The sequence below is a fragment of the Capricornis sumatraensis genome, chromosome 17 (assembly GCF_032405125.1).
Source record: "Capricornis sumatraensis isolate serow.1 chromosome 17, serow.2, whole genome shotgun sequence".
Classification (NCBI taxonomy): domain Eukaryota; kingdom Metazoa; phylum Chordata; class Mammalia; order Artiodactyla; family Bovidae; genus Capricornis; species Capricornis sumatraensis.
In genome coordinates, this window is record NC_091085.1 from 15,060,932 (window position 1) to 15,084,476 (window position 23,545).

The 23,545-nt window shown below is 39.2% G+C and overlaps 1 protein-coding gene across 4 annotated transcripts in view; it reads right to left on the bottom strand.

The window, feature by feature from the left end:
- The window catches only part of DCLK2 (doublecortin like kinase 2), a 186,033-nt gene that overhangs the window by 139,050 nt on the left and 23,438 nt on the right, over window positions 1–23,545 (bottom strand). The gene's annotated exons all lie outside the window — the stretch shown is intronic.

Genomic DNA, 23,545 nt, shown 5'->3' on the forward strand with positions numbered 1-23,545 from the left:
TTAAGAAAACTGAAATCGTATCAAGCATCTTTTCCAACCATAACACTATGAGGACAGAAATCAACTACGAGAAAAAAACTGCACAAAACAGAAACACATGGAGACTATAAACAATATGCTACTAAACAACCAATGAATCACTAAAGAACTCAAAGAGGAAATTAAAGAAATACCTAGAGAGAAATGAAAATATGCAGATCTGAAACATATGGGATGCAGTAAACGCATTTCTAAGAGGCGAGTTTCTGGCGATACAACCTAACGTCAGGAAACAAGAAAATTCTCACATAAGCAACCGATCTTATGCCTAAAGCAATTAGAGAAAGAATAAACAAAACCCAAAGTTAGTGTGCTAAGTGGCTTCAGTCACAAGCAACTCTTTGCAGCCGTGAGGACTGTAGCCCACCAGGCTCCTCTGTCCATGGGATTCTCCAGGCAAGAATACTGGCGTGGTCTGCCATGCCCTCCTCCAGGGGATCTTCCCAACCCAGGGACTGAACCCACACCTCTTATGTCTCCTGCATTGGCAGGTGAGTTATTTACCACTAGTGCCACCTGGGAAGCCCAAAGTTATTAGAAGGAAAGAAAAAAAGAGCAGAAACAAATGACATACAGACTATAAACAATGGAAAAGGTCAATGAAACTAAAATCTGGTTCTCTGGAAAGATAAAACTGATAAGCCATTAGCTACATTCATTAAGAAAAAGGGGAGAGGGTCCAAACCAACAAAATCAAAAATGAAAAAGAAGACAACAGACACCACAGAAATACAAAGGATAGTAAGAGACTATTCCAAGCAACTATATGTGAACTAAAGAGCCTCTTGATGAAAGTGAAACAGGAGAGTGAAAAAGTTGGCTTAAATTTCAACAGTCAAAAAACTAAGATCATGGCATTCAGTTCCATCACTGCATGGCAAATAGATGGGGAAACAGTGGGAACTGTGACAGACTTTATTTTTTGGGCTCCAAAATCACTGCAGATGGTGACTGCAGCCATGAAATTAAAAGGCACTTGCTACTTGGAAGAAAAGCTATGACCAACCTAGACAGCATATTAAAAAGCAGAGACATTTCTTTGCCAACAAAGGTCTGTCTAGTCAAAGCTATGGTTTTTCCAGTAGTCATGTATAGATGTGAGAGTTGGACTATAAACAAAGTTTAGTGCTGAAGAACTGATGCTTTTGAATTGTGTTGGAGAAGACTCTTGAGAGTCCCTTGGACAACAAGGAGAGCAAACCAGTCAATCCTAAAGGAAATCAGTCCTGAATATTCACTGGAAGGACTGATGTTGAAGCTGAAACTCCAATACTTTGGCCACCTGATACAAAGAACTGACTCACTGGAAAAGACCCTGATGCTGGGAAAGATTGAAAGCAGGAGGAGAAGGGGACGACAGAGGATGAGCTGGTTGGTTAGCATTACAGACTCGATGGACATTGAGTTTGAGCAAGCTCTGGGAGTTGGTGATGGACAGGGAAGCCTGGCATGCTGCAGTTGATGGGGTCGCAAAGAGTCAAACATGACTGAGCAACTGAATTGAACTGAACTGATATGTCAACAGAATGGACAATCTAGAAGAAATGAATAAATTCTCAGAAAGCTGTAATCTCCCAAGACTGAACCAGGAAGAAATGGAAAATACAAACAGACCAGTTACCTGTACTGAAACTGATTCATTAATTGAGAAACTCCCACCAAGCAAGTCAAGGACCAGATGGCTTCACAGGTGAATTCTACCAAACATTTAGAGAAGAATTAACACCTATTCTTCTGAAACTATTCCAAAATTGCAGACAAAGGAACATTTCCAACCTCATTCTGAGGCCATCATCACCTTGATATCAAAACAAGACAAAGATATCACAAGAAAAGAAAATTAAATTATAGGCCAATATCACAGACAAAAACATTTGCAAAAATACTCAACAAAATACTAGCTACTAAACTCCAATGATATATTAAAAGGATTACACACAATGATCAAGTGAGATTTATCTCAGGAATGAAAGGATTTCTAAATGTCCACAAACCAATCTGACATACATTAAAAAATTAAAGAGTAATCCCGGTAGACCATCTCAATAGCTGCAGGAAAAGCTTTTGATAAAATTCAATATCAACTTAGGATAAAAACTAAAACCTCAACAGAAAATGGGCATACATGTTCGGGTCATGAACTCCTTATTGCCAAATTCAGACTCAAATTGAAGAAAGTGGAGAGAACCACTAGACCATTCAGGTATGACCTAAAGCAAATCCCTTATGACTATAAGTGGAAATGAAAAATAGATTTAAGGGACTAGATCTGATAGAGTGAGTGCATGGACGGAGGTTTGTGACACTGTACAGGAGACAGGAATCAAGACCATCCCCAAGAAAAGAAATGCAAAAAAGCAAAATGGCTGTCTGAGGCGGCCTTACAAATACCTGTAAAAAGACGGGAAGCAAAAAGCAAAGGAGAAAAAGAAAGACATACCCAATTGAATGCAGAGTTCCAAAGAATAGCAAGAAGAGATAAGAAAGCCTCCCTCAGCAGTCAATGCAAAGAAATAGAGGAAAACAATAGAATGGGAAAGACTAGAGATCTCTTCAAGAAAATTAGAGATACCAAGAAACATTTCATGCAAAGATGGGCTCGATAAAGGACAGAAATGGTATGGACCTAACAGAAGCAGAAGATATTAAGAAGAGGTGGCAAGAATACACAGAAGAACTGTACAGAAAAGATCTTCACGACCCAGATAATCACGATGGTGTGATTACTCATCTAGAGCCAGACATCCTGGAATGTGAAGTCAAGTGGGCCTTAGGAAGCATCACTACAAACAAAGCTAGTGGAGGTGATGGAATTCCAGCTGAGCTATTTCAAAGCTGCATTTCTCATATACTAACATTTAAGTACCAGAAAGAGAAATTAAGGAAATAATCCCATTTAACACTGTATCAAAAAGAAAAAATATTTAGGACAAACCTACCTAAGGAGGCAAAAGACCAGTACTCTGAGAATGATAGGATGCTGATGAAAGAAATTAACTGTGTTATTGAATTGGAAAAAATCAGTATCGTTAGTACGACCATACTACCCAACCAATCTACAGTTTCAATGCAATCCCTATCAAGCTACCAACAGCATTTTTCACAGAATTAGAACAAAAAAATTTTCATTTGCATGGAAACACAAAAGACCACGCATAGCCAAAACTATGCTTAGAAAGAAGAACAGAGCTGGAGGAATCAGGCTTTCTGACTTCACACTATACTACAAAGCAACAGTAATCAAAACAGTATGGTACCAGCACAAAAACAGATACATGCATCAATGGAACAGCATAGAAAGCCCAGAAATAAACCCATGCATTTACGGTCAATTAATCTACGACAAAGCAGGCAAGAATATATAACTGAGAAAAGACAATCTCGTCAGTAAGGGGTGCTATGAAAACTGGATGGCTTCAGTGAAAGAGGGCTTCCCTGGTGCCTCAGATGGTAAAGCCTCTGCCTGCAAAGTGGGAGACCCAGGTTTGATTCCTGGGTTGGGAAGTTCCCCTGGAGAAGGAAATGGCAATCCACTCCAGCACTCTTGCCTGGAAAATCCCACGGACGGAGGAGCTTGATAGGCTACAGTCCATGGGGTCGCAAAGAGTCGGACACGACTGAGCGACTTCACTTCATGTAAAAGAATGAAATTAGAATTCTCTAATACCACATATAAAAATGAGCTTAAAAGTGGATTAAAAGCCTAAATTTAAGACCAAATACTATAAAACTCTTAGAGGAAAACACAGAATACTTTTTTACATGAATCACAGCAGTACTTTTTTGAAACCATCTCCTAGAGTAATGGAAATAAAAACAAAAGTAAGCAAATGAGACCTAATAAAACTTAAAGGCTTTTGAGCAGCAAAGGAAATCATAAACAAAATTAATAGTCAGGCTATGGAATGGGAGAAAATATTTGCAGATGATGCAAACAATAAGGGCTTAATTTGCAAAATATATTAACAACTCATACAGCTTAATATGAAAAAAAATCAAAAAATGGACAGAAGACTTAAACAGACATTTCTTCAAGGAAGAAATGCAGACAGTCAGCAGGCATATGAAAATATGTTCATACTCACTATCGTTAGAGAAATGTGAATCAAAACTACGAGGAGGGAACACCTTACACCAGTCAGGATGGGCATCATTAAAAAGTCTACAAATAAATGGTGCAGAGGGTGTGGAGAAAAAGGAACCCTCATACACTGCTTGTGGAAATGCCAACTGGCAAAGCCAGTGTGGAAGACGGTATGGAGGCTCCTTACCAAACTAAAAATAAAAATACAGTCACCATAAGATCTAGCAATCCCCCTCCTGGGGATATATCTGGAAAAGGTGAAAACTGTAATTCAAAAAGACACACACACCTCAGTGTCTATGGCAGCGCTATTCACAATACCCAAGACATAAAAGCAACCTAAACTGTCATTAATAGATGAATGTAGAAAGAAGATGTGATAGACACACATAGACATAATGGATGACGAATTCATGTTGATGTATGACAGATACCAAGCCAAGACTGTAAAGCAATCAATTAAAAATAAATGTTTAAAAAAAGAATGAAATAATGTCACCTGCAGTAAAATGGATGGATCTAGAGATCTTCACACTAAGTCAAGTCAGTGAGACAGCGAAAGACGAAGATCGTTAAGACACTGCTTACACGCGCAATATGAAGCATGATAACACATTCATTTACAAATCTATTTACAAAACAGAGGCACAGGCATAGGAAACAAATGAATGGCTACCAAGTTAATGGTGGCACGGTCTGAGGATGGCTCCCCAGGATTCTTACAGCGTTTCCACCTCAAGTAAGAAGGTTTCTAACAACAGCGACTAGAGCACCCAGTCGCTCTGGTAACCGAGGATGGTTGCAGGGTCGGCTAAGAGACCCAGATATGCGGACCTCAGCTGTCTTCTCACAGAACAGTCTCATGGGCTCTTACACATCTGAAAAGTCCGCTCCAGGCACAAAGCAGCTCTTTCTCACGTTTTCAGGTTAACAGCAAAATAAGGATATTTGCTACATAAAGAAGGCTTAAATTTTACTTAGGTAAAAAACAACAGTTTGTTTTCTTCACACAAAGAACATCTATTGGGAAAAAACACAAAACTCCCACATAAGCAATTTGTGATATGGAATTAAACAAAAATGTTATTGCTGTCTCATTGAAAGTGAAAGTGAAGTCGCTCAGCCGTGTCCGACTCTTTGTGACCCCATGGACTGCAGCCCACTAGGCTCCTCTGTCCATAGGATTCTCCAGGCAAGAGGACTTGAGTAGGTTGCCACTGCCTTCTCCAGGGGATCTTCCCCACCCAGGGATAGAACCCGGGTCTTCCGCATTGCAGACAAATGCTTTACAGTCTGGGCCACCAGAAAGCGGCTAACATAAAATGAAGTGGGTATTTAAAAGAGAAATTGGTTTAATTTATTCCTGGATGGAAATGTACTGGGCTTTTTTCTACCTCAAACATAATAATGAGCTTCCATGTGCCTTTAATAAAAAGATCAACTTACTGCAGAAGCTATACTTTGGGTCCCTGATATTTCTGTTTGTTCCAACTTTGGTGGCCCCTTAGGAAGCCAGGACTTTGAAGCATTTCTGTGACAGGCCTGTAGCCAGCTCTGCGGCTCAGTGATCGTATGAAGGGCACCAGCATACTCTTTTCACACCCATTCAGCCTGGATTCTCTGCTTCCCATCGTTTCCTCTGTCCCACTTCTGCCATGCCACTTTGGACCAAACCCTGTTTGCGGGGAAGCTCTTCTGATGGGCCGTGCAGTCCTTCTCCTTCCATTCCAAAATCAGTCCAGCGGCAGACTGACCCCAAAGGAGATTTTTTTAAATAAATTTTTTTAAAGTCTTCATTGAATTTGTTACAATATGCTTCTGTTTTATGGTTGTTGTTTTTTCTTTTTTGGCCTTGAGGTTTGTGGGATCTTTGCTCCCTAACCAGGGATCAAACCTGTACCCTCTGCAATGGAAGGCGAAGTCTTAACCGCTGGACCACCTGGGAAGTCCCTCCAAAGCAGATTTTTAACACATTGCTGTTTCATCAAAAGCTGATAGTCCCTTCTCCACACTGCTCTTTCTTTGAATGTAAGTCCACTCCTCCCTCCAATTCCTCAAACTCCTTTCCTACTGTGACCTGACATTATTTTCCCTTAGTATTGTCATTCATTTTTATGCTTTCTTTTCCCTTACTGCTGTTGTGTATGTGTGTATCTGGTGGGGTGGGAACAGTCCTTCTAGATCAGCTTCCCCATCCATAATACAATTTAAATCCTATTTCTTTCAGTCATGTCCAACTCTTTGCAATCCCATGGACTATACAGTCCATGGAATTCTCCAGGCCAGAATACTGGAGTGGGTGGCCTTTCCCTTCTCCAGGGGATCTTCCCAACCAAGGGATTAAACCCAGGTCTCCCGCCCTGCAGGCAGATTCTTTACCAGCTGAGCCAGCAGGAAAGCCCAAGAATACTGGAGTGGGTAGCCTATCCCTTCTCCAGCAGATCTTCCCAACCCAGGAATCATACTGGGGTCTCCTGCACTGCAGAGGATTCTTTACCAGCTGAGCTAACAGGGAATCCTTATTTCTTCATGAACTCTTCCCAACTCCTCCAGTTCACACATCTATTCTTTAGCTGAAGACCCCTATCTACCAGGCCTTTGTCAATGTCTAATTACATCTTGTGTTTTATATTTCCTCCCCACTTAAGAGTATAAGCTCCTCAAGAACAGAGGCCTCACTTCATCTGAATGAGTTGAGCAGGTGAGCATTCAGAAGCTCAAAGTAAATACATATTAAGTACTTTGCCTCAGTATTACAGGTTCATTAGGTAGACTGGATGTTTGCTAACTGCTGCTGCTGCTAAGTCACTTCAGTCGTGTCCGACTCTGTGCGACCCCATAGAGGGCAGCCCAGCAGGCTCCTCCGTCCCTGAGATTCTCCAGGCAAGAGTACTGGAGTGCGGTGCCATCGCCTTCTCCGAGATACCTATATATGTGTAAGGAAAAAAAACCTTCCAGGAGAAAAGTCCATGGACTTAATCGCGCTCTTTCATTTCTCCATATAGTTGCCTAAATTGCTCTAAACATCATTTGAGGAAGCCGTTAACCAAGCATCACTGCACAGCATAAACAATATAACCCCACATGTCATCAAATTAGCCTAAATATATCAGCATGAAAACTCTGTGTACAGCTGCATGAAAAGTCAAATCATTTAATGGAGATCTCCTCTTCAAAGCAATTTCTACGTCCACGAGTAAAGAAGAAAAGTTTGATTTTAGGAAGAAATAAAATTATCTTTGATTTTAGGAAGATAAAGCAGAAATAGTTCAACAACTGACTTTCATCAATGTATTTCTGAAGACACATCTTATTAGCCAAAGCACAGGAGTGTTCACTTTTTTAAAGCTATCAAAGGTTTTGAAGTATTCTCATAGATCTATCATGACCTGGTTCATGAAGACTGAACCATTTACCTTCTAAGCCATGCTAATAATTTTAAGGGAAAGTACCTTTTCTTTTGCTACCAAGAAGCGCTTCTGTATTCATGTTTCCTAGCTGTCACAGTGATTATCTTTTAAGTCATTCGCAAACGTGTTCCCGAGGACAGAATACTGCAGGACTTTCCATACTGCAGTAACAGGTGCTCCCAAACATAAATTTGCCCCCTGGTCATACATCACCTGGTCTTGTCAGGTGTGTGTTGTGAAAGGAGGAGAAAAAGCATCCACAGGGCCAGCAGCACATGAGGAAAGGCACTTGTTGTTCAGTTGCTCAGTCGTGTCCGACTCTTTGCGACCCCATGGACTGCAGCACGTGAGGCTTCCCTGACCTTCACTATCTCCTGGAGTTTGCTCAAACTCATGTCCACTGAGTCGATGATGCCATCCAACCATCTCATCCTCTGTCTCCCTTTCTCCTCCTGCCTCCAATCTTTCCCAGCATCAGGGTCTTTTCCAGTCAGTCAGTTCTTTGCATCAGGTAGAAAGGTAGTGTTTACCCACATTCCAGAACTACTTCTGAGTAACAATCCCTATATCCATCCTGCCACAAACATCTCAAATAATGTGAAAACATAAAAAGTACAGGGAAAATTTATGCTCTTTTTTGAACACTAATATTGATAAAATGTTACTTACTTCCAATCACTATGAAGATTTTGGAAAATCTCCAGCCAAATGATGCTTTCTGTCCACTTACTTAAAGAGATCTCATGACTCTGACCCATTCTTTCTCATTGCCTGCTAAAACCAAATCTTTACCCTCTGAAACTACTTAAATCTCTTTAGGAATGTCTGTGTCCTATATGGAATAAAGTTTAGGAACTCCCATAAGCATTTTTGGAAACTATAAAATATATTACACCTTAGAAATAGTATTATCTGAGACAGCTTCTGGGGACATTCAATCCTTTAGGACTGGTCATCTTTGTGAGCTCGTTTTACACTCTCCAGAGTAAACACTGTAATATAAAATGCAAGCCCAATCCTGTTACCATTCTTCACTGACAACCTGTCACAGATGAGGGTCACATCTCTGGAAATACAGTGTATCCAGTGTATAACCTTCCCTTGACTAACTTTTTAGTTTCAAAACCTACACTCAACCATGTGTATCTACTTACATCCCTCACGTTGGCCATTCCAAAACCATCTGCATGTCCCTCAATACCCCACTTCTTTCCTACTTTACACCCATTAAAGTAGGCCATGGTTCCTCAGTCTCAGCACTACTGATGTTTTCAACCAGATAATTATTTGTGGTGAAGGGATGTCCTGTGTGCTGGGAGGCACACACCAGCATTGCTGGCCTCTACCCCATTACATGCGAGGAGGACATACTCCCCCATTCCGCCCACTCCAGTTACCACATCCAAAAATGTCTGCAGAAATTTCCACGTGTCCCACTCTGGGGCAAAATTACCCCCCAGTCAAGACCATTGAATCAGAAAGTCACTGAATCCCTGTACGCATGTGTGTGCTCAGCCATGCTCGACTCTTTGCGACCCCATAGACTGTAGCCTGCAAGGCTCCTCTATCCATGGAATCTCCAGACAAGAATATTGGAATGGGGGTTGCCATTTCCTTCTCCAGGGGATCTTCCTGACCCAGGGATCGAACCCAGGTTTCCTGCATTGCAGGCAGATTCTTTACCATTAGAGCCACCAAGGAAGCTCATCACAGGAAATGAATATGTTTAAATCAAATTTCAATTTGTATTTTCTGATTCCAGTGCATATAATCAGCTACTTACGGGCATAAATCACACTGATGTCAACTCTCTAAACTCCTAGAAGCTCAAGAAGTGATTAAGACCTTGATGAACTAATGCTGCCTAGGCAGGAATGCTCTAGAAGTGAAAATCACTATAATACCTTCTAGAAGAGTTATACATTTTATCTGCATGTAAAAATCTGGACTGTATTAAGTGAAAGTGAAAGTGAAGTGAAGTCACTCAGTCGTGTCTGACTCTTTGTGACCCCATGGACTGTAGCCTGCCAAGCTCCTCTGTCCATGGGATTCTCCAGGCAAGAATATTGGAGTGGGTTGCCATTTCCTTCTCCAGGGGTATTAACTGAAAAGACACATAAAACATTAAAATGTGGATTACATAGCTAGGCTTTCACAAGTTTCCATTTACACAACTTTTGCATCTCATTAAAAATACTGTCTTTTTAATTTGCATTTGCACAATAGCATGTGTAACCATAATATTTTACCACTAAAAACATATAAGTGATACTAAACGTAGGTGTTTAATAAACTTAATTCTTCAGAAACACAATAGTGTAACTGATGTCATTTTAATAAGTACCAATACATAGATATAATATTTAGATATCTTCCACAACTCACATTTAAAATGGCATTTAATGACTTACCATGTGGGCAAACAAAGAGCAATATTTAAAAATATAATCAAGCGTCTTTATGCTCACATTTAGAGAAGCTTGCCATAAACCATTACAAAACAAAAAAAGAAAGTTTAAAATAAACTTTACTATTTCAAGTCTTATACCCTGAAATGCATATGGCAAAGCAGAATGCTCCTTCTGGGTATGTGTTACTTCATTTCTAACAATCCTCAGGCCCAGAAAATTAAACTTCTGTGGAGGCGAACCTCTAATGACTACGGGCTTTCCAACACTTTGCTGGGAGTCTGGCAGCTGCATCAGGCTACAATTAAAAGTTCTAAAAATACACACACAGCAAATATTCATGAAAGCTAGTTTTACTGTTCAAGTGTGGTGCTCTTCCTTACTTAAGCAAAATGCAAGAGGTTAATTTTTTAAATCCAGGAGATTGCACAGCATTACTAAAAGAGCAAATAAAGACTCTGGCACTATTTTTCTTCATAAAGTAATTTTTAGTTTAGATCCAATTAACTCCTCTTCTATGAGACAGCACTCTAAGAATGTGGATGACCATAATCAAGCTTAACTTCTGCTCTCAAGGAAAATCAATGATTTTAAGGCTGAAAGTAAACAGTTCCCCCAACTAAAGGGATCAGAGTAAAACAGGCCAAAGAGTTTCTTAAACTGCAAACAAGCTGATCATACATAAAATTTTGAGTCAGGCTTTACTTGGAAGAGAAAAATCACAGATTTCATCATGTCCTCAAAAGCTATTACGAGCCCTGAAAGATTTCTCATCTATAAAATTAGAAAGCTGTACTAAATAGTTTCCTATCTCAACGGTAAATTCTAAAACACCATGCTGACTTTCCACCTGTCCTTGCTATTACCATAGGCATGATGAATAAATGACCTTTCCATAAAATCCAGTAAAACTTGTAAAGTACTATTATATACTATATATATTGGTAGAAATTATGATCAGTGGACACTCACGATAGCATACGAAAACAACAAAACAAATCCAAGAGTTCGCTATGACTAAAAGCGATAAACTTTACAAAGTAACTATTCCAAGTAATATCCTTGACTCAATTCTGAGTCAAAGCATCATACAGCTAAAAGTTACCTGACTTCACTAAATACCAGAAATATATTCATGGGACTTTTGGCATCTAGGCAAAAGTTATTAAAAAAAATAGTAATAACTGAATGAAATGATAGGTTTTTAGTTCAAGATTAAGGTGACATAGTACCATAATGTGGGCTACTTGCTTAAAAAAATTGTTTCTCCCTACTAATAAGCTTAACATCTTCAACACTGGTTGGTTGGCACTCGCCTTGAATACACAACCGATAAACACAGGTCAACTGGTTTTTCTCCTTATAAACTACTCTCTAGAACAGCAAGCAGCAAAGGTGGTAAGAGGAATGCATATGGGCTTCGATTTACACAACAGATATTTTGCATAAAGTGCATTTTTCCATGCAAGAAATCAAGTATGACCACTTCGCCTAGCTGTCCTATCTAATCCACTCTTTAAGTGTCTCCAAGCTTCAGAGACACTGGGGCACAAACCAGGAGTGTTGCCAACTAGACAACTTTGTGTCAACAGCTTTGACTGTATCTCTGGTATCCCCAAATACCTAAAAATCTCTTCTTGGAATATGCCTCTAGGAATGCATCCTAAAGAAAGGAATTGATCTAATTGATGAACTGATCTAGTAATGTTAAAATCTGTATGTAGCAACAGGATCACAGGATTAAAAAAAAAAAAAGAGACAGAAGCTGGAAACCCAAATGTCCAACAATAAGTTAGAGACATGACAGTCTACTGAGACAACTGACCACTAGGTTCAGTCATTAAGTATGCAATATGCCAATTATATGACATGGAAGAGTATGATTAACAAATGAGAAAAGCAGGATACATGATTACACGTAAAATCCATGTTATGAAAACGCTGTGCGTACATACCCAGGTAAATGAGCTTTGCAACCCTGGTTAAGTTACATCACCTCTTTGAGACAGTTCTCATCCATTCAGTTTAGCTCTGCTGCTCAATCATGCCCAACTCTTTGCAACACCGTGGACTGCAAAATGCCAGGCTTCCCTGTCCATCACCAACTCCCAGAGCTTGCTCAAACTCATGTCCATCGAGTTGGTGATGCCATCCTATCATCTCATCCTCTGTCGTCCCCTTCTCCTCCTGCCTTCAATCTTTCCCAGCATCAGGGTCTTTTCCAGTGACTCAGTTCTTTGCATCAGAGGGCCAAAGTACTGGAGTTTCAGCTTCAGCATCAGTTTAATGTGTACTCAGGACTGATTTCCTTTAGGATGGACTGGCTGGATCTCCTTGCAGTCCAAGGGACTCTCAAGAGTCGTCTCCAACACCACAGTTCAAAAGCATCGATTCTTCAGTGCTCAGCTTTCTTTATGGTCCAACTCTCACATCCGTACATGACTACTGAAAAAAACACACTTTGATTATATGGACCTTTGTTGGCAAAGTAATGTCTCTGCTTTACAGGGACAGAAAAGTAATAAAATAGTACCCACCTCAATGATTTTTGTGAGAATTAAGTGAGATAACATGTATCAAGTGTAGTACAGTAAATATTCGCCATTATTGCTTTTATGTCTGAAAATTATCACTGTGTTCCTTACCACTAGATGCAATATACTATATGTAAACTTATATTAAAGCCTTTCTGTACCATGAAAAGTAAAAATAAAAATAAATCACATTAACAAAACTGTTATTAGATGGTTCCTTTTAAGAAGTAGAGTGAGACTGGGGAAGCAGGGCAGACATGGAAAAAACCTTTCATTCTTTGCATTTCCCTGAATCTTTTGCATTTTCCAGTAAAAATATACTGATTTTACCAGAATACTTTTCTCTTAAATGAAACATGTGTAAATGAAAATATTGATAGAAACACTTGATTATGAAAACAAAGTGCTACAGTGGAAAGATTGTACATTTAGCCTTCCCTGTAATTTCTGCAATGTCACATTTATTTTTTTTTAATCTATAAAATAACACTGAAGCATTTTTTTGTCAAGCATATAATCACTCCTTCACCTATTTTTTTTTTCACTTTTCAGATCCTACTCAAAATATAACAATGGAAATAGTGACAGGCTTTATTTTCTTTGGCTCCAAAATCACTGCAGATGATGACTGCAGCCATGAAATTAAAAATATGCTTACTCCTTGAAAGAAAAGCTATGACCAACCTAGACAGAATATTAAAAAGCAGAGACATTACTTTGCCAGCAAAGGTCCATCTAGTCAAAGCTATGGTTTTTCCAGCAGTCATATATGGATGTGAGAGTTGGACCATAAAGAAGGCAGAGCGCCAAAGAATAGATGATTTTAAACTGTGGTGTTGGAGAAGACTCTTGAGAGTCCCTTGGACTGCAAGAAGATCCAACCAGTCCATCCTAAAGGAAACCAGTCCTGAATATTCATTGGAAAGACTGATGCTAAAGCTGAAACTCCAATACTTTGGCCACTTGATGTGAAGAACTGACTCACTGGAAAAGACCCTGATGCTGGGAAAGACTGAAGGCAAGAGAAGGGGACCACAGAGGATGAGATGATAGGATGGCGTCACCAATTCAATGGATATGAGTTTGAGCAAGCTCCAGGAGTTGGTGATGGACAGGGAGGCCTGTCGTGCTGCAGACCACAGGGTTGCAAAAAGTTGGACATGACTGAGCAAGTGAAATGACTGACTGACTCAAAATACAATTTAACCACACCACCTAATATTACACAGATTTTAGAGAAACCCCAGGTAAAGTTGCATCATGCTAAAACCTAAAAAAATTTGTTTGACATAAGGTGCTTAACTTATTAGTTATTTGTCCTGTCCCTCATTATTATTAATAATATCACTGGAGCCTTTCCCAAAGCCTGACCACAGAGGGCGTACAGTGTAGCTGTGAAAAGTATGGCATCCAGGACCATCCTCTCTGGGTAAGAACCCCAGTGCATTACTCTGAGCAAGTTACTTGATTTCTCTACTTCAGCTTGCTCAGTGCTAAGTAAAAACTGCAATACCCAACTCTCAAGGCTGCTGTGAGGACTAGTGGAGAAGACTAATGCAAAGGATAACGTTAATGCCTGACATCGTAAGCAGCTAGCTATATCTATTAGCTAATTAAGCTATTACTCTAAGCACTGCACAATACATATGTGACAAATTATACATTTTAATAATTAGTATAATCACTGAAAATACATTTATAACAAAAGTGAAACTAACTTCACACAATCTTTATGTTCTATGCACTACTCTAACTTGGACATCAAAGGCATAAATAAGGAAACAAGATTTTTCAGTGATGTCATTTTTATTTCACCTACACTTTACATTGCATAATTCACTGAGAACTAAAATTGTTTTTAAGTATCTCTTCTCCTAGTTTGCAATTGCAGTCATTACCGAATTTCAGTGTTTTCCTACCGTTTCCCATAAAAGGGAAAAACTATTATTTAAGGTCAGGGGAAATTGCCTATACCATGGATATCAGAATAGCAAAACACAAACTTTGAAGAGTGATATCTAAATGCTCCGTCTTTCTTCCCACCTTTCAGATCACTCTTTGAAAAACGGGATTTGTTACATAAAAAACAAAGATAAGCTTTCCCCTCCTTCTTAAAGTAAGAGATATTTCTGCTTAGATTAAGGATCAAAAAACAAGTGAACATTCTCTCCCTCTCTATACCTGGACCCCAGCTGTACTGAAAAAACCCCCTAGTTACTCACAGTCTATTGACTCCTGATTGGAATAAATTTTCCACGACTTGAGATAGATTACCTATTCATACTTCAGAGGTGTGAATTTATTTAGGAGGACAAAACACTGTTGTCTGGACTTTTAGTATCTACAAAAGGAAATGCGGGAACTGGGAGCAATGTGAGAATTAAAACCGAACTGTTCTCGTTGACCTCAAGGGAGAAGAGTATCAGGATTAGATGAATTATAGAAAACATTTATATTCAACCATTTGATTTTTCTGCAGCAATTTTAGAGATTTTTTGCTTTAAATAAATACGGTTGGGTCATTACAAAGAAATGAATCTCCACTAGAAAAATGTGATGCTGGAAAAAGACACAAAAGAAGTATTATTCATAGTATAGTACCCATAAAAAAAACTTTTTAAAAAGTGAGGATGGAAATCTTCATAAACTAAGATAGCTGATAAGATGGATGCCCTCCAAGGGGTTGCCATTGTTCCCCACAGAGGCCCCATGGTACACAGGCATCCTGAGGCTGGCGCTGGTCCCAAAGTCTGGAAGCATTTTACCCCCAAAGCGTCAACTGCAAGTAATTTCTGAGTCTGTTTTCCTCTGCCCATGACAAGAATCAACTTGTTGCAAAGTTCCACTAAATGTGTTTCTTTTACATTAAAACTCTGCTGTTTCTGTGAAAGCTAAAAGCTAGAATTTTTTACACATGTGGACAAAAGCTATATTTGGACCTTTCAGTCCCTTAACAGAATAAAGACATTTTTAAAAGAGAACTCTCCCCTGCTGCAGTTTATTCTAAGAAAGGCACTCTGATTTTCACAAAATTTAAAAAGTAAACCTCTTCCTAAACAATTTAAAATTCAAGAAGATTTTGTTTTTAAGAACAAAAACAAAAGTCAAGCATTTAATCTAAATTAATTTCAAGTTAAAAAAAACTACTTAGGGGAATAGTAACGATTTCTATTTATACAAATGTTTTTTTCTAGTCATCCCATCTACAAACACCTAGGTTGTATATTTTTTAAAAATTGATAAATATAACATCACTTTTAAGTATTAAATACTTGAGATTTTACAAAATTAAATCCTGATGTCTTAGGCTTCTCTTTAAATACAGGTAAAATGACTTGGGACATCTTTATTTAATTCCGTGTGAAACTACACTACCCAACAGTATGTCAGCCTTGCACAATGAAGACCAACAGTCTGAAATCCAGGAGGATAAAGACTACAGACCGTGACATTCAAACCCACCTGAGTCAGTTAGATTAAAAGTAGACAGAAAGGTTATGAGAATATCTATGAGGTATGCAATAAACCGAACTTGGAGCATGTGACCTAAATGATAACAAAGCTGATATTTTAATAAGTATCATTTCCCTTTGAAGCATTTCACTTACTTTACACCAAGATTTCTGAAACTCAGCATTATTGACATTTTGGACCCCAAAGAATTATTCTGTGGCCGTCCTGTGCATTGCAGGAGGGTCAGCAGTTTCCTCTGGCACCTACCCACTAAATGCCAGTCAAGATCACCAAAGCACGACTCACAGACATTGCAAAGTCCTCTAAAGGCAAACGTGTACCCAGCTGAGCACTGCAGCTTAATGCTAAAGAAAACCCAAGAATTCTCATGGACAAATCTTGAAATGTGATTTTATCTTAAGTGATTTTGCAGAGAGACATAAAATACATCAGACTAACCAAGTCAGACCTTGTAAATGGAGATAATACTACTAGGAAGATGGGCTCACCGGTTTAGAGGAGAGGAAAGGCTTCACAGACATGGTTTTCACAACATAAATGCTTCAGGCACATGGCACACAGGTACCTCTTCAACCAAGAAAAGCTTTCAAGCCAGAAAAGATAACCAGGGCCCTTCAAAACTCTAGCACAGGTGTCAGAATGGGATCACTAGACTGTTCATGAAGAACTGATTAACTGCCTACAAATTATTTAACCTCTATCCTTGTGTCAAAGAGCAGACTAATTAAAGTGAGAACAAAACGTGAGTAGGAAGTAACCAGGAAAAAGAACATTAAAGTCAACGCAGATAGTCTAAAATTTTGTGCAGAGACAATTCATGAACACATCTTAGTTCCTTTCTCATCAACTAAGCAAAGCTGTTCTTTTCTTGAGAGTTTTTAGAGAGCAGATAGTTTTGAGAAATTCATTTTATGGGAAAAAAAATTAAAATGGACACTGACCTCTTAAAAGTTTGCATTAATCTTAAGCACAAGACAAATCTCAGGCTATTTCAAAGCAAGATTTAATCTCTTCACACTTATAAACCAACAAAAAGATAAACTTGATGTTTTAAATAGTAAATCCACCTACAGTACAAATGTTGAATCCATGCCCAGAAAATTAGTTTTTAAGGGTACCTGGCAATCTGAAAATATAATATGCCAAAGCTGTGTCTATCAAAAATGAAATCTATAATTTTTCCAAATCAACATTTTATTTCAAAGTTTAAAAATCTTTCTTTTCTTTGCACATGGGAAATAATGTTTTAATCTTTTTAAGACATGAACAGTGACAAAAATGATACATGTAACCACATGCCAACATTTCAATGATTAACTCAATGTTTTAATTTCTATGATCGGATTGAAATCAGTCTTATTTTCTTTCTCAGTGCTTGAGTTTCTGCTTCTAAGCAGACACGAGAAAGAAGCAGTGGAAATCAAAACAGCAAATGCTGGATTTCTGATGTTAACTCTAATTTGTTGCCTTCTGAATTCATTAAAAATAATTATTCCTCTACTTTTCTTACTTAACACAAAACTGAAAACATACTACAGTGTTTTTTCCTTGCTTTTTCCACTTAACATTTTCTTTTATCTTTAAATATTCCTCCACCACAATTTTCAATACCTACTACACATAAATCTTAATGGTAATACCATTTAACTGCTTTTTACTTTAGAGATTTTAAATTATTCCCAATCTTTTGATCTGATTGCTAGAAAATTTGTATGCACAATTATGTTTGCATCTTCAGTTATTTAGGATGAATTCCTACAAGTTAATTTACTAGTTCAAACAGGAAAAATATTTTGAAGTTATACAAAAAAATTGCTTTCCATAAAGATGAGATGGAGTACACTTCCACTCTTTGGAAATGCCAATTCACTGCACATTAAACAATAACATTTTCTTTTTTAAAAAAAACTATCAACTTTAAATAGTAATAATAATATCTCATTGCCTTATTTTACATTCTTGTTAGCGACACTGAACTTCTTTATGCATACAATTTATAATCCTATCTTCTCAAATTGTCTGTTTAGCCCTTTATCTACTTTTCCATTGTAATGTTGGTTTTTTCATATTAAACTACTATGACTCAATATAAATGGACATATCTTTGCTTGACATCTAGAAACTTAAAATTGGTATGCTTAACCAATCAACCTTCCCTTCATAATTAATTTTTCCACTGCTTTCATACTTAGAAAATCCTTTCCCATTGCAACCACCTACATATCATCCTTTCGTTCTTTTGCCTCATTTTGACATCTCTATGCTTAAGACACCTGGAGCTTATTTTTGGTATGGTTATGAGGATGTGGATTTGATATCTGGCAGCATGACAGCCAATGAATCATTATTTCCAAAATTTTCCTGCTTATTTTTTCAGATTGACTTTTAAAACCACTTTGTCAGGTATTGCTCTCCTCACTCCAAAACAATCTTATTTACATTCTTAAGGAAACTGCATTTAATCAGTACAAAAAATCAGGAGAGTTGATGAGAGTTAAATTATAAAGAAGGCTGAGCGCCAAAGAACTCATGCTTTTAAACTGTAGTGCTGGATAAGACTCTTGAGAGTCCCTTGGATTGCAAGAAGGTCAAACCAGTCAATCCTAAAGGAAATCAATCCTGAATAGTCTTTGGAAGGACTGATGCTGAAGCTCCATACTTCAGCCACCTGATGTGAAGAACTGACTCAGAAAAGACCCTGATGCTGGGAAAGATTGAAGGCAGGATGAGAAGGGGATGACAGAGGATGAGATGGTTGGATGGCATCACCGACTCAATGGACATGAGTTTGAGCAAGCTCCAGGAGATGGACAGGGAAGCCTGGTGTGCTCCACTCCATGGAGTTACACGGAGTCAGACATGACTGAGTGACAGAACAACAACAAAAATCAACGTGACAGTACCAGGTGCTATCAGGCATCCTTATCAGGTGCCTGAGTGTCATAGAAACACTTCCTGAAACTCATTTGTTTTCCAATACATGGGCTTTTGAGATACCCCATGTTCAAGGTCTGGAGAGGCTGCTCCGCTTCACCGGACCGGCTGTGTGGAAATACCCCATGCCCAAGGTCAGAGAAACCTCAGTAAGACGGTAGGCACTGGAGTGGCTGTGAGGAGATACCCCACATCCAAGGGCAAAGGAGAAGCCCCAGCGGGATGGTGGGAGGGGCGAATTCGTGTTCAGAATCAAACCCCATTCCCACCAGAGACACTCAGAGGGCTCAAACAAACCTTGTGTGCACCAGGACCCAGGGACCCCACAGAGACTGAGACAGATCTGTGAGTGTCTCCTGCGGAGGGGCGGGTTGGCAGTGGTCTGGCACAGGGACAGGGACTCTGGGTGTGGGTGTGGCATAAGTGCTCTTGGAGGAGGTCGCCATTAACCCCACCAGAACTGCCAGAACTTACAGAAGACTGGGAAATACACTCTTGGAGGGCACAACAGAACCTTGTGCACCAGGACTCGGGAGAAAGGAGCAGTGACCCCACAGGAGACTTGCCTGTGGGTATCCAGGAAATCTCCAGTGAAGGCGTGGGTCACTGGTGGCCTGCTGCAGGGTTGGGGGCACGGACTGTAGCAGTGCATGCATGGGATCTTTTGAGGGAGGTCACCATTATCTTCACTACCTCCACCATAGTTTCAGTTCAGTCGTTCAGTCATGTCCAACTATTTGCGACCCCATGGACTGCAGCATGCCAGGCTTCCCTCTCCATCACCAACTCCCAGAGTTTACTCAAATTCATGTCCATTGAGTTGGTGATACCATCCAACTATCTCATCCTCCGTTGTCCCCTTTTCTTCTTGCTCTCACTCTTTACCAGCATCAGGGTCAAATGAGTCAGCTCTTCACATCAGGTGGCCAAAGTATTTGAGTTTCAGCGTCAGCATCAGTCCTTCCAGTGAACACCCAGGACTGGTCTCCTTTAAGATGGACTGGTTGGATCTCCTTGAAGTACAAGGGACGTTCAAGAGTCTTCTCCAACACCACAGTTCAAAAGCATCAGTTCTTCTGTGCTCAGCTTTCTTTATGGTCCAACTCTCACATCCATGCACGACTACTGGAAAGACCATAGCCTTGACTAGACGGACCTTTGTTGGCAAAGTAATGTCTCAGAGCTTTTTAATACGCTGTCTGGGCTGGTCATAACTTTTCTTCCAAGGAGTAAGCGCCTTTTGATTTCATAGCTGCAGTCACCATCTGCAGTTGAGCTATTTCAAATCCTGAAAGATGATGCTGTGAAAGGGCTGCACTCAATATGCCAGCAAATTCTGAAAACTCAGCAGTGGCAACAGGACTGGAAAAGGTCAGTTTTCATTCCAATCCCAAAGAAAGGCAATGCCAAAAAATGCTCAAACTACCACACAATTGCACTCGTCTCACATGCTAGTAAAGTAATGCTCAAAATTCTCCAAGCCAGGCTTCAGCAATATGTGAACCGTGAACTTCCAGATGGTCAAGCTGGTTTTAGAAAAGGCAGAGGAACCAGAGATCAAACTGCCAACATCCGCTGGATCATCAAACCAAGATAGTTCCAGAAAAACATCTACTTCTGCTTTATTGACTATGCCAAAGCCTTTGACTGTGTGGATCACAAGAAACTGTGGAAAATTCTGAAAGAGATGGGAATACCAGACCACCTGATCTTCCTCTTGAGAAATCTGTATGCAGGTCAGGAAGCAACAGTTAGAACTGGACATGGAACAACAGACTGGTTCCAAATAGGAAAAGGAGTACGTCAAGGCTGTATGTTGTCACCCTGCTTATTTAACTTCTATGCAGAGTACATCATGAGAAACGCTGGACTGGAAGAAGCACAAGCTGGAATCAAGATTCCCAGGAGAAATATCAATAACCTCAGATACGCAGATGACACCACCCTTATGGCAGAAAGTAAAGAAGAACTAAAGAGCCTCTTGATGAAAGTGAAAGAGGAGAATGAAAGTTGGCTTAAAGCTCAACATTCAGAAAACAAAGATCATGGCATCTGGTCCCATCACTTCATGGCAAATAGATGGCGAAACAGTGGAAACACTGGCTGACTTTATTTTTGGGGGCTCCAAAATCACTGCAGATGGTGACTGACTGCAGGCATGAAATTAAAAGATGCTTACTCCTTGGAAGGAAAGTTATGACCAACCTAGACAGCATATTAAAAAGCAGAGACATTGTTAACAAAGGTTCATCAAGGCTATGGTTTTTCCAGTAGTCATGTATGGATGTGAGAGCTGAACTCTAAAGAAAGCTGAGCACAAAAGAATTGATGCTTTTGAACTGTGGTGTTGGAGAAGACTCTTGATAATCCCTTGGACTGAAAGGAGATCCAACCAGTCCGTCCCAAAGTTAATCAGTTGTGGGTGTTCATTGGAAGGACTGATGTTGAAGCTGAAACTCCAATACTTTGTCCACCTGGTGTGATGAGCTGACTCATTTGAAAAGACCCTGATGTTGGGAAAGATCGAAGGCTGGAGGAGAAGGGGACGACAGAGGGTGAGATGGTTGGATGGCATCACCGACTCAATGGACATGAGTTTGTGTAAACTCCAGGAGTTGGTGATGGACAGGGAGGCCTGGCGTGCTGCGGTTCACGGGGTCGCAAAGAGTCGGACACGACTGAGCAACTGAACTGAACTGACATGGGCTTTTGTTTCAGGTAAGAATTTTTCTTTTCTTAGTGTATTAAAGAACTCATCCCCCATTTTACTACTAGATCTTTAACAGAATATAGATTTGTATTTTGTCAACGCCTTTGTGGCAGTGTTTGGGAACGTGTGTACTCTGCTTTTTCCTCTAGATCTCATGTATGAAAGGGTTTCGTAATAGTAAGCCATCCTTCAATTTCTGTCTAAGTCTACTCACAACAATAGTCTTTAATATGTTGGTGATTTGCATTGCTTGTGCTTTACTTAACATTTTTAAATATAAATATTTCTACCTGGAGTTTTTTCAAAGATAATTTTCTGAATACTAAAATTTCAGTGATTTCTATTTTAATTAGGTGTTCAATTTCTATAGTTTATTTACATTTTCCCTGAACAACAATCACTTGGAGATTTCCAAATCTTTTTCTGCTTTTAAAGTCTTTACTGAATTCCAGTTTATACTCTATTTATGTTTTCTAATTTGCTGCACCTTTGATTTTCATTTTTCCTTTTGTCAGGCATCTTACACATCTGTCTTCCCACTTCTAGTCTTCTATGCATCCACCAACAACCAGCTATTTGATTTACCAAATCTCCTTTCTGTCCTGTGGTCTAATTTTTTTTTCACTTACTTGCAAGATGAATCTTAAGGTGCTTTGTGTTGTGCTGTGCTAGTAACTTAAAATGTAAAGTGTCTATTTCCATTCATATTGTGAATCTATTTTGGGACAGGCTTCTATGAAATGTTATGCCTTCTCACTATTAATTTTAATCAATAAAGTCATTGTAAACTCACTATCATGTACCAGAACTTTTAGAATCTACTGTATAAAATTTTGTTTATGTTTAAGATGACAACCCAGTAACTAGATCTGGTCTTAGAAAATTAGAAACTAATTGTGTTTTTACAGAAGACATTGCTCCAGTGTTTATTATTCATTCTCAGCACTACACAAGCCAAACACTTCAAAATAAATTAAGTATGTTCAAGGAAAGAAATAAAATGGAATAAAGTAACAAACTGAATGCTGGAAACTACAATGTTTAATACAATGTAAATCTAAACAACTACTGAAATTAGGAAAAAATACACTTTGGAAGTCTCATGTTTCTTTTTAGAAATGATAATCTGACTGTGGTGAAACTCAATATTTGTATAGCTACTATTCATGCATTCTTGCTATCTACTCAACTTTTTTTTAGCATATTAGGTTCCCTGGTATATTGTTACTATAATTTGGCCTGCATATGCCTGTATAATTTGTGTAGATTTTTCAGAAATGCTGCTTAATTACCTCCACTGTTCCCTATGAAACTCACACGGACATTCCTATGAAAGTACATTTTTGAAACACATTTTCTAGATTATACATAAGTAGGCAGGAAACAGTTTCCTAAAAGCATTAAATATCTTTTATTTTTACTTCTGTGATTTACCCAAACTCATAATGACTCTACTGGTCAACAGATGTTTTCATTCTTAAATACAGAATATTTCATTTTCATGTAGCAGCCTTTTCAACTTACACTCTCCCCTCAGAAGTTCACATTTCCCTCTAGGTTGGCACAGCTACCATGGAAAACAGTATGGATGTTCCTCAGAAAACTACAAACAGAATTATCGTATGATCCAGCAATCCCACTCCTGGGCATGTACCCAGAGAAAACTGTGATTCCAAAGGTGCACGCACCCCCAGGCTCACAGCAGCCGAGACACGGAAGCACGCTAAAGGGCCACCAACAGGGGAACGGCTAGAGGTGCGCCACGTACACCCAGCGGAGGATTACGGAGCCACAGAAAGAAGGGAGCAATGCCATCTGCCGCAACATGGATGCAACTAGAGATTATCGTACTAAAGTGAAGTCAGAAAAATAAAGCCAAATACCAGATGATATCGCTTCTTTTTGGAATCCAAAATATGACACAAATGAACACGTATGAAACAGAAACAGAA